Below are 12,977 nucleotides of genomic sequence, written 5' to 3'. Positions count from 1 at the left end.
TGTAAAACTATTCATTCCCCATAAGCAAATGATTAGCAAATGTTGAACTCTCTGAACAGAAGGGAGGTTTCAGAGCAATGTGCAGGCACAAAAACAGTCACTTGAGAACCTGAACAGAATTCATTGCAGTAAAGACTCAGTCGTTTTTCATGGTACAACCTTAACTTTCCTTTACAGGGCTTTCCTTTTTGTACAAAGCTCTTCCAGCCATTGATTTGTCTTGAACCCTGTATGGACAGAGTTTCTCTTATTATACATGCATCTTATAACACCTAAAAGCCCTAGTCATGGACCAGAACTGCATTATGCTAGGCGCTATACAAACTCAACAAAAATAGTACCTGCTCCAAAGAGCTTACAATCAGTTTACCCAATAAAGAACTTTCCCAGTCATGTTAAGGGCCTATTTGTCTCACTATATTTTCACTAGTGCCTGCATCTCCCACCCTTTTTTCCTTCTATAGTAGTGCTGCTGGTCTATCAAATGCAACCACAGTTTTCTCCCAATGGTCCTGTCTGGAACTATACTTCCATTTTAACTTTCTCTTTGAACAAAACACTCTTTTTAATGTTGTTTAAACACTGCTTCTAGGCTATGAATACCTCTGTATTGTAAGGGTACATCTACACTGCAGCAGGGTGTGCGATTAGCAGATTAGTAGATTAAGTTAGCTATCATCTAGCTAGCTCACTAACAATAATAGAGAGGATAACAGCAAGTGTGTACCTTGAGGTCATAGCCATGCCCTTGCTGCTATTTTTGGTGAGCTAGCTAGGTTATAGCTAGCACAGGTATGGCTACACAAGCTGAAAATCACACCCCCAGCTGCAGTGTAGACCTTCCTTAAAGAAATAAACACACGTGCTACCAATTTGGTCTCATTATTTCACAGCTCTCCATCAGCAGCCTTCCCACAACTCAGCTGGATGAAGCCATGCTTGACAGTGCTGCTAGATGTGCAAGTGTCATGTGAAGAGCATAAATGCTTGGCAGCCTTGGGCATTTGTTTGTGCAATGCTTCACATAACGGTGCCTCGATCCCTGTTGGAAGTCCTTAGGTGCTACCACAATAGAAATAATAGTCAATCAAGATTAGCGGAAGCCAGGTGTTGGGAATGGATATCTTAAAAGCTTTCCTTGTAAGCTAATGTGCAGACTCACCAGCTGGTGACAAGAAAAATAGAATGCTGGCTGTGGGCCGTTTTCTCTGGAGCTTGCTTTATTTTCACCCTATGGTCTTTCTAGCTAGGAGAGGAGGGGATGTGTCCTTTCCCGAGAGTAGCTTCTTGCACAATCAACCCCTTTCCTTTCATTACGTTACTCAGATTAGCCACGTTAGGCAGAAATCCCTTGCATGCCAGAACATCTTTACACTTGCCACACTCCCCACCTATATTTTTAATAAGAAAACAAAGTTTAGAAAAAATGAGGGGCTATGAATGTTGGGAGGTGTCACCCAGTTTCCAAGATACAGGATCTTGGTATCCATAATTAGACCCCCTAACCAGTTTATATATCAGATTGCTGTCTGCACAGTGGTTTAGCAGTTCAAGACACCAAAATAGTTTAAACAGACAAAAACTTTTAAAAATAGAAAATTATGCCCCAGGGAGTTGATTGTGGAGAGGAGAACTAATGTTAATGAGTTGCTGCTTCCTAAACATCACAACTCCCTATCTTGGTCTGATTGGGTCTGCTTCTCTTCCCCATGTCACAGTCTGTGAGTGGGCTGCCCCTTTAGAGACTCTTTTCCAAGTCTCCCAAGCTTCCATTTATCTTTGGGGTAGGATCCAGCTTCTCTTCATGTGGATCTCCCAGGTTACACCAAGCAGACATAGCAGGCTTGGCAAATGCAAGAGTTTCCATTGGGGAGCTTGTGTGGACAGTAACTGTATGCAGTGACAGAAGCAGTTGCTTCAAAATAAAGTACAATAGAACCTCAAAGATACAAACACCTCGGGAATGGAGGTTGTTTGTAACTCTGAAATGTGCGTAACTCTGAACAAAACATTATGGTACAGTACCCTGCAGTCAGTGTCTTCCAGCTGAGGTTCCAGATCTTTGGAAAGGTGGCATCTATCAGCCCTGCCTGGTTTGCAAGCAGCTCCCTGCCTATTCCTCTTTCTTGCTTTTGTGCTGAACTGGGGGGGGGCTGCCCCGCACCCTTGGCACTAGAAGCCCCAGCCGCCTCTCCCCAGGGCTCACCCTGCTCTGTGCACTGCCCGCTGTGCTGCAGAGGCAGCATGTGGCAAGGGGTTGGCTCCAGCCCACTTCCAGCACCCCTCCCTTCTCTGCCTCTTGCACTCCCAGAGGTGCAGCCATGACCCAGAGTGCAGCCACTGGGCAAAGCTTGGGCCCCATCAGTGCTCAGGCTGTGGCCCTTTGAAACCCCTCCAGAGACCAGCCTCTGGCTCCCATTGCAGGCCAGGATTTGGCAGCAACAGCAGCAGCTTGGTCTTTCCTGGGCTTTTGTCCCCTTCCTGAGGGGGTGTTTCTGCTCTGCATGCTCCCGTCAAACTGCCTTGGGCTGGCAACAGAGGCTCACAGCAATGCCTGTGAACCTTACCGTCTTCACCTACCTGTAAATGGCTGCCCCTCACATGGCAAGTGGAGTTGGGGAAAGGAAACCCAGATGTGCCGACTTTTAAGATGCAATACAGGCAGAGTATAGTACAGTACTGTGTTTGCTTCCCCCCCCCCTCCATTGCTGCCTGATTGCTTACTTCCTGTTTCACATGGTGTTCGGTTGACCAGTCAGTTCATAGCTCTGGTGTTTATATCTTTGAGGTTCTACTGTATGATTTATTTGCCAAAAGGTGCATAGCAGTGAGAGAAATGGATTTAAAACAACAGAGGTCCCTCTTAACAACCCATTTTGCTCTAACTCCATAGCAAGTAACCTTTCATCGACAGATAGCAGCATGCACAATATTCATAAAACATACAGATATTTCTCAGTTCTCCATATTACTCTCTCAATATAAAGCCAGCAGTGGTAAGCACAGATGGCAAAACCCTAGTAAGAGGAGGGGACTCTTCCTTCCCCATTTGCTGGCATGATACAGTTGGGAGAGCCTGAATCACCAGTGATAGCAGGCTTTCCTGGTGACAGGTAGACGGGAGCTCTTCTCTTAGTTGCTATTGTTCTGTGAAGGAAAATTCTTTGTTCTGATGAGACTTCTCCTTCAGACTACTTTCCTGTTCTTCATGTCTTTTCTTTGCTGACAGAAAACTATACTGTGGAAGTTGGATAGATGAGGTGACTGGATGGTGTTTGCTATCTGCACACAATACAAAGGGCATAAAACATGATGAATAAGAACACAAAGATGGCTGAGCTTTCTTACGTATTCCCATTTTTCATTTAATATATTTCTCACCTTTCTTACTCTGATTTAAGGTCCAATAACTTCACATCTCAGTGCACAAAATATCCTTTCAGATTTCACTAGTCTATCTCGTATCACAGTCTGTTTTATAAAATGAATTGGGTAGAAATCAATGAGAGAAGGAATGGAATACATCTAGAGAATAGGTGAGGTGTGAAAGCTTCAAAGCTCCTTGAATAACTATAACTCCTTCTAATTCATTGTTCAGATACTGTGCTTTTACGGAGAACCAGAGTCCATCACCCAGGACATTGCTTCAGTGATTCTCTTTGTCATTTGCTATTTTATTATCAGCTCCTCTTCACCCAGATTATGCAGAAAATCTGGTCAAAAAATTAAGGGGCAGGAGGTTTCCTGTGGAAAATTTAGACAAAAATTAAAACAATTTTTGTCTAAATTAAAACAATTTGTGTAATTTATTTCTGTGGAAATTTTTTACTTTTTTCCCCAGTGGAAATTTGACTACTGAAATATTTTGGCCAAAAAAATTAAATTATTTTAATTTGGAAATGCTGCCATGGTTCCTCATGGACCCTGTAGCTCTGATACCTCATTCTCCTCTATAGGCATGGTTGCATGATCTGATTACGTCTCCCATGATGCACAACTGTCTCACCTCTTGAAAGGGGAAGTCATGTTAGTCCCAGTCTATGATGCATCAAGGGAAATGGAATCTGCCCCATAGAAAAAAAATTGGGGTATGTGGCAACTGAACCACAACTCCCAGGAGGCACTGCACCAGAAATATGTCAATTTTCGGGCATTTAGTTTTTCACAAAACATGGTTTTGTCAAAACTCAGTTTTATGTTGGAAAAATACTATGCATACTAATTTTTTACCAGCTCTATTGTACAGCTATTCCATTATAATATATCTCTGTAGTAAAGGTATTAAATTCCTAATAGCATATTAGGAAAATCTTCTCAGCCTCCAATTAAGAAATTTGTTATGGCTGAATGTGCAGTGCGTTGGACTGGAAACAAAAATAAAGATTTTTTTAAATGAGCTAAAGTAGGTAAATTGTGCACTAAAATATAGCTTAAAAAGATTAACTGAAATTTTTCAGAGACAAAACACTTGAAATGTAAAGGAAAACATGCTAATTAAATGGCTGACTTGTTAGCCACACTTTAGGGCACTCCATCTTTACCCCCAATCCGAAGGGCTCAAGGCCTAACCCGGTTAAGACACCCCCACCTTTTCCCAATCCATAGGACTCCGGGTGAAAGGCATCTACCCTTACCCAATTCACACTCTCTGGCTCAGGGTCACCCATTTCCAGACCATAGGGCTCCGGGTGTAACCTGCTTAATTGAAGTACGCACCCTTTCTCAATTCGTAAGGCTTCGGGAGTAATTCTCTGTGGGTTTGCAGGATCTTTTATCAGTGAAAGAGTCTTAAACAGTAATATACTTATTTTCTATATAATAACAATTACCAAAACCGAATACACACATTAAGTATACAATACTCACCACTCCCAATAAGGCAGACAAATTTCTCCTGGTGACCAATCAGGATTAGATCATCTGGGGACTTCAGCTTCTGTAAATACAGGTGGCAGGGTTTTTGAGGTCTGGCAGCTCTGATCTTGGGCTGTGTCCTGGAGTTAGGTTCCAAAGGACTTCCTTTTGGTCCTCAGTTTATATGGTTGAAACTTGGGTCCTGCTTAGCTGTACTTTAACCAATCATTTTAAACTAAAATGCGACAAAACACCAATCCTAGCCCATTACAAAACAGTTTTAACCAATCATATCCCACCACCTTAATTGATTTAAATAGTGCACACTTAGTTATGCATCAGACAGAAACAATCAAAGAATCAGACCGAAATAATTCAGATAAAGAATAGAGAAGTGGGTACCATAAAGATAAAACGATAAGTAGTATAGATTTTACAGCCACAACTGTTGATAAGTGATTCCTTGCCTGACAGAATGCTATCAAAGAAAGGTTTCTTTAAACATCTTAAGATCTGTTTCTTTGTATGGTGGTGGTAGATACTATTAGGACGTAGCACCTTCTTAAGAGCCCGATATTACATTGTCTTGATGTAATTTCAGGAATGTGAAGATGTGACTACCTGCTTCTCAGCTTGTTGCTGCTGCCGCTCCTAGTATGGCTGCTACTGCTTAACCCAAGAACAAGGCCCAAGCTTAGCCAAAAAAACAAGGCCTCAGATTTTACAGATTTACCACCAGAAAAATCAGCAGATTCACAATTCATTGTGTAACAAGTGAAAGTAGCAGATAAAATACTGTAGTATTACAGTAAAGGGAGTTGTCATGAAATACATGACTGCTAAGATACAGGTGTCAGGTTTTTTGGGTTTTTTTTTTTTTTTAATTACTAGAATATAGCTAAAAAGAAACTTGGCTTACCCTCAGTTTTTACCCTTTGGAAGGGTATGGTCATCAGCACTTTGTAGATTGGCAGCTGCAGCAGCACAGGGGCAGTTGTATAGACTTGGAGTGGGTCGATGCCATTGTGGAGAGGCTGCAGATTGGAAAGCTCCAAGATGATGTATTCCAAAGATGTGCTTGTTAAAATTGGTCACATATACCAGATTATTCTGGCGGGAAGATAAGCAGCTATGCTATGGCATGATGGGAAATTTATACAAACAAACTCATGTACATTGGACAGTAGGGTCGGGGAGGTGATGGCATATGTTATACATAGGCACATCCTCTCCCACCAAAATTCACATCTTTCTTTTGAATGGGATGTGTAGCTGAAAAGGTTTTTGTTCACTCCTGAAAAAAAGTGCATGTCAAACTAGCAATTTCTATCCTTTGAAAGGAAATATTGGACAAAAATGATCCAAACTTCTTCATCAAGGACAGTCCTTCCTCCCACTCACTCACTTGTGGGTATTAATATAGCTACAAAAGTGGGATCCAGGGTTTATAATAAAAGGATAGATTTCCCAACTCCACAGCAGGCTCAAGCCGCCATCATAAAGCTCTGTTATCTCTGTGCTGTTTGCACTCCCTACCAATAGCACTGGAGTATCAATAGTAAACATCATACTAGCATTTCAACTGGTCACTTGTAGGACACGACTACCTTGTGCTAGAGTAAGTCCTCCCCATCATACTTTCACCTTAATGGATCTCTATAGAAAAGGAGACTGCCTCTTCTCATATTTTTAGATCTCTGTGTTTAAACTAAAGGACAAATTTTCCTTTTCTTGGTTCAAGTCAACTTATCTCAGCATTTAACCCTTTATCTTGTCACCAGCCCATTCCCTCACAAATATGGCGGAATACGGTGTGGGCATTACCGTGGTATTGGCCACCAGAGCCCTGGCCAACATCAACCTATGTAATTCCAACTATGTTTTCAACTGGTTGTAATATTCTTCATTTTTTGTCCCAAACTCTTGTTAATTGTTAAACATCTGCCACTTTCCACTCAGATGTAGCTGAACTTCAGTGGCGAGTGAAGTGATTCCTGTATTGAAAGGCCAAATCCCGAATGTCTTACAGAGATAAGAGGCTCATAGAAGTCAAATAGGGAATTTTCCCTGAATATGGACTGATTAATAACACGATTTGATCTGTAGTTGTGTAAATCTTTTGACCCAAAAACACTGTATATGGATGTGACTGGGGGGGCTGTCTAGTCTTCAAGTACACAAATGCCTCTCCTCTCTTCCACACAGGTATTTAGGGGGGAAGGGTTATAAGAAAAGCTCTTAAAGAGACTATAGAGAGAGTGTCTGGGAGGGTTGAGTCCACACCCAGGTGCTGAAGGCTAAGTGAAACCCAACTTGAGAATGTTTTTATTATATCTTTGCTTATGACAACTTATCTTTGATTTATGCCGTTAAAGGTTTGCTCCTGATAATTACTTGGTGATTTTTGTGCTGACTTGATTCTGAGTCACCCACCAGCTTACAGTAGTTTTTTATTACTACCAGGTGTGCTAGCTAATTTTTTCCATCTGTTTTTTACTTATTTTATTTCCAACGCCAAAAAATACCACTATCATAAAGCTAAGCTTAAATAAGGGAAACGACCCATTCATCTACATCTAGATTCTACAGTGGAGGTGGACACCTTAGAAGTATTGTAGATAGATAAATTTACTAATAGGTCTTTTAAAATGCAGGTCAGAGCATGAATTAAATATATTTTCCCATTCACACATAAGAACAGTTCATTCTCAAGAGAGTCATCTTTTATTTCCTTAACATAACATTGTTTTCTTTCTCTTCAGGCTTTTAGGTTCTTTAAATATAAATGGAAGTGTACTGTACATTTTGAAGATGGATATTTTTGTTAAAAGGTTATCCTGTTTGTTTTTTCCGCTAACAAGGCAGAGCATAAATTGCATATAAATTAATTATCAATTGAATTATCAGTAATGCAGAAAAGACAGAAGTATTTAATAAATATTTCTGTTCTGCATTTGTGGGGGGAAACCAGATGACCTAATCTCATCATGTAGTGATAACACTCTCCATTCCACTAGTATTTCTGGAGGACGTTAAACAGAAGCTACTAAAATTAGACATTTTAAATTTAACAGGTCCAGATAATTTACATCCAGGAGTTTTAAAAGAGCTGGCTGAAGAGCTTGCTAGGCCATTAATGCTGATTTTCAGTAAGTCTAGGAGCACTGGAGAAGGTCCAGAAGACTGAAAGAAAGCTAATGTTGTACCAATTTTTAAAAAGATAAATGGGATAACCCATGTAATTATAGGCCTGTCAGCCTGACATCAATCCCAAACAACATAAAAGAGCCGCTGATATGGGAATCAATTAATAAAGAACTAAAGGGAGGTAATGTAATTGGTTCAAATCAATGTGGATTTATGGCAAATAGATCCTGTCAAACTAACTTGATATCTTTTTATAATGAGATTACAGGTTTGTCTGATAAAGGTTATAGTGTTGACATAATATGTGGTACATAAGAACAATATAAAATGAACATGGCACACATTAAATAGATTAAAAACTGACTAACTGATAGATCTGAAATAGGATATCATGATGTTTCCACAGGAATCGGTTCTTGGCCCTATGTTATTTAACATTTTTATTAATGGCCTGGAAGAGAATGTAAAATAATCACTGGTCAAGTTTGCAGATGATACAAAAATTGCAGAAGTGTCAGTAATGAAGAGGACATGTCACTGATTCAGAGCAATCTGGATTGCTTGGTAAATTAGACGCAAGCAAACAATATGTGTTTCATCATGAGTAAATAAAAACATGTACATCTGTAAACAAAGAACGTAGTCCATTCTTATAAGATGGGGAGATGCTACTCTGGAAAGCAGTGACTGAAAAAGATTTGGGGGTCATGGTGAATAATCAGCTGAACATGTGCTCCCAGTGTGATGCTATGGCCAAAAGAGTTAATGTGATCCTGGAATGTGTAAACAGCGGAATCTCAAGTAAAAATAGAGAGGTTATTTTATGTCACTGGTGTGACCGCTGCTGGGATACTGTGTCCAGTTCTGGTGCCACAGTTCAAGAAGTATGTTGATAAATAGGAGAGGGCTCAAAGAAGTGCCAGGAGAAAGATTAAAGGATTTGAAAATATGCCTTATAGCAATAGACTCAAGGAACTCAATCTTTAGCTTAACAAAGAGAAGGTTAAGGGGTGACTTGATTACAGTCTATAATACAGTCAATGGGGGAAACAAATAATAATGAGTCATTCAGTCTAACAGAAAGATATCACACAATCCAATGGCTGCAAATTGAAGCTAGACAAATTCAGACTATAAATAAAGTGTACATTTTTAATGGCAAGAGTAATTAACCATTGGAACAAATTACCTAGGTTTGGATGGATTCTCCATTACTGACAATTTTAAAATCAAGATTGGATGATTTTCTAAAAGATCTGCTCTAGGAATTATTTTGAGGAAGTTCTATGGCCTGTGCTATATGGGAGATCAGACTAGATGATCGCAGTGGTCCCTTCTGGCCTTAGAATCTTTGAATTGCCATATTAGCTATTACTTGTTCATGTGGAAGATAGTCATAGGGGCTTCTGGTTGAATAGAAAGACCTTACAGAGAGGCTGAATCTTCACTGAATTTTACTTTAAAAACTTAATTGTACAATTCTGCTATTACTTGCATGGTATTAAGGATACAATTTTTTGTTCCTGTATGAAAGCTGAATATAGATCATTAGGTTTCAGTAACGCTCAGATCATGACACAACCTTTATTGGTTAAAGCCTGATATATTTTTTTTTTAAAGGCTGAAAAATCCACGCTTAATTCTCACCACTATATGGGGAGGGGGAGGGGAGGGAAGTTTTATATTGCAGTAATTTTTAGTGCAAACAAAACTACCTCTTAACTGCAGCCAGTAACATACGTGTCAAAACCTACAACGAAGACGTTCTTCATGGGCTTGTTGTATTTTTGCCTTCCTTTTGTTTCTTTTCTTTTATGATAATAATGGAAATACTGACAAAACATGGCTGTGAGGCAATGACAGGTTAAACACAATTGACTTTTGAATAGAGGTGCCAGTCCTTCAAACAGGTTTAATTCAAGCACCAAGTGAACTACTGGCTTGTATAGCTTCTGAGCATTGATTTTTAGTGTGTATTAAAAAGTTTAGCCTGTGGTATGTGGCATTATTTTATGCTTTCGCTTCCAGATTCTTGAGAAGAGCACTAAAGTCACTGGGTAAAAGCCTACCCCTTTAAAATCAATGGTAGGATTTGTCATTGACTTGAGTGAAGCCAGGATTTTACACTGCGGTGGCCAACTAAGTGTCAGGCTGTGTTCCAGTTTTCCCAGTAAAACCAGATTGTATGGGAGAAAGAAATGTAACATACAATGTTAGGAAATCTTGGGGATACAATAAACAGTATATAAAAAGGAGATGAATATTAACCTGTAAATTTGGCTAGTGAGATCAAAGGAAGGAAGTGGATGTGTGAGACTTGTCAAGAAGGTATTTGAAGGGAGAGCAGTGGAGCACCTATTCTGTGCACCTGCTAAGGTGTGTTGTAGTGGAGCTCCTCTTCTGTTCCCACTGCAGATCTTAGGAAGTCTCTTCTTCTGCGTGAATTCCTTGGGGTCTGATTCTGCTTCCTGTGACATTCAGTTGCTCCCACCATCTTCAGTAGGAGCAGGCCCTTTGTGTGCGTGGAAGCTGTTGTTTCCAGAATTTCAGCTGACAGTACATTAGCATCCTGTGTTTGTCATTTTTATCTCTATCGGATTCACTAGATTTGTGCAGTAGTGTTAATTTAATGAGCTTTACTTCCCCACCCCATTAACAAAACTAACCTATAAACAGTACCATTAGATATATTATGCCCCATCAAATTTTGAGGTGTAACTTGATCATACTATGGAGACAGAAGAATGGAAAAAACATCACAAAATCTGAATGTGGTTCAGAGGGGCTAACTTTAAATTAAACATTTATAACTTGTTAGTGTTTTCAGGAAGTATGAGGGGGAAATGAATTAAAATATTTCACAGCAAGAATTAACCTGGAAAATTTTGAACCATGAAAATCTGAACTTGAAATGGTCTTTGAATGAACCCTGGTTACTACTGTAAAGATAAAGTCATTATCAGTCTTTCCATGCTAAAGATTAGTGTTAATTGAATGTTATAAAATATTTTAATTATATATATTTTTATGTTTCAATATTTTGTTAGTAATTATTATTGTTGAACTCAGTCCAGCAGAAAATATTACTGAAAAATGTCAGGAAACGCCTAAATAACTCTTGATAGCTGGCTATTCTTAAACATTTCAATTTTTTTTAAAGCACTTTTGAAGTTAAGGGATGAGATTTTGGCCCCATTGAAGGCAAGGAAAGTGGCGTCAAGATTTTACCCTAGGAGACCCTGTTAATGCAGTTAGGTAAGAAATTCATATCATGTTTCATGGAATATTAGTTTTGTATACTAAAAGCCAAATTCCACTCCTCCCAAGGAGGATGAAGAAAAGGGTTTTAAAGAGAGAATAGCAACTGCTTGATGGTTATTGCAATAAATAAATTGCAGTCTTCTGGGCAAGAAGCCATCACATTGGAAAGGGATTTCTGTGGTGATGTCAATGAAATTCTTTATTTATGGAATAATGTCTCATGGTACTGCCTAAAAAGCCAACACAAAACAAAATTGTTTTGAGTGACACTTAGGAGATTATGCAGACAGGAAAATTAGAAATGGTCAATAAATATTGCAGCATATGTGTTAGGACACATAACACAAAGACTTATTTAATTATTTCTGTGGGTTTTTAAAAGAAGAATCTTTTTCAAGGGTTATGGTTAGTTTATATACAACAAATATATTTGCAAAATAATATTTATAGTCCTTGTAAGATACTCCTTATGAGACAATCCAGAATAAGGAGTTCATATTCTTTGTTAGATACTCTAGAATAACATGGAAAACACTCCTGAATTCTCATTTTAAAAGGTGTGTAATATAATGTGTGTGTGTGTGCGCACATGTGCATAATATCTGATTTGTTATTACCCAAAGGTTTGCTAAGAAGGCTTTGAGCAGTCCACTGCTGTTTTGCATCCTGATACACGCAGCATAGTCGCATACGTTCCTCTATATACCAGGGGATTGTTTTTAATTTCACTTGCTGCCAAACCGCATTGATATCTGAACTTATGAAATGACCCAAATACCTGCCATCAGAAAAGAGGTCTTGTCACAGTGTGAGCTAGGCATGTAAGGGTTGAAGCCATAAACTCTTACCAGCACCTGAGTCAAGGGACTGAGGGTCAACTGAATGCCACTTAAGGACAGTGCCTCCTAGAAAATGGGCTGTTTGCTCACACCTGGGACAGACTTGCAGAGAGAAAAAGAGCTCCCTAGCAGTAGATCCAGGATGGTGGCAGGTTAGATAAGCTTGCCCAGGATTTAGGCACAGTCCCTTGAAAGAGGAAAGCAGAAAACCTACACCAAGGGCAGAAGTGTTGCAGTCCCTGGAACAAGAGCTGTAGGGAACCCTGATAACTATAGAAGAAACCTGGCAGGGTAGAGGGGGATTATTTGATATCTCACTGATCAGGGATGGAACTTTAGTATCTGGGAACACAAGTAAACTCAGGCCATGGAACTAGAATGATTTAATAAAACAGATCCAAGAGGGGAAACATTAAATAAACTCTTGGGGTCATGTGAGTTAATGGAGAACCAGGAGAAGAAACTGAGGTTTGGGTAACAGCTGCCATTCTGTGGGAGTGGCTTGTTCTAACCATACTCTACAACAGGCCTGGTGCTTCAAGGTTACTAAATGCTTTCCACTCCCATTGAGTTTAGGAGTGCTGAGTATCCGCAGCCTCTAACAATAAAATAGTTATTCAGTAATATGTAAATAAGGGCCCAATGGGCAAAGCCAATCCAAGGCCTGGTGCCAGACATATTGGGGAGAGGGATGTATTCCAGTTATGGAGGTAAAGGAAAGACCGTGTCTATCTATCTCCTGACACCTAATTCCTGGAGTGGTATGGGTGTTCACATTGGAGGAAACCACCTGCCTCTTTGTTATCATCTAGTAGATGTGGTGGATAGATGCCCTCTGAAGAAAGGAAATGAAGATCCTTGGATTCTGGCAGTACC

The 12,977-nt window shown here is 39.7% G+C and overlaps 1 protein-coding gene across 3 annotated transcripts in view; it reads left to right on the top strand.

The window, feature by feature from the left end:
• The window catches only part of PKIA (cAMP-dependent protein kinase inhibitor alpha), a 61,176-nt gene that overhangs the window by 36,659 nt on the left and 11,540 nt on the right, over positions 1–12,977 (top strand). The window contains exon 2 of one of the 3 annotated variants that reach the window (XM_067553584.1): positions 11,162–11,256. The exons of 1 other annotated variant lie outside the window; for it this stretch is intronic. The gene's annotated coding sequence lies outside the window, so the exon portion shown is untranslated. Of the gene's footprint in view, positions 1–11,035; positions 11,257–12,977 lie in introns of those variants that run through there. One more of the 3 variants, XM_067553585.1, reaches the window with a different exon arrangement.

The sequence above is a fragment of the Emydura macquarii genome, unplaced genomic scaffold (assembly GCF_026122565.2).
Source record: "Emydura macquarii macquarii isolate MOO-44397 ecotype Brisbane River unplaced genomic scaffold, CSIRO-AGI_Emac_v2 contig_1477, whole genome shotgun sequence".
NCBI lineage: Eukaryota > Metazoa > Chordata > Testudines > Chelidae > Emydura > Emydura macquarii.
This window is presented reverse-complemented; position numbering and strand designations above follow the sequence as displayed.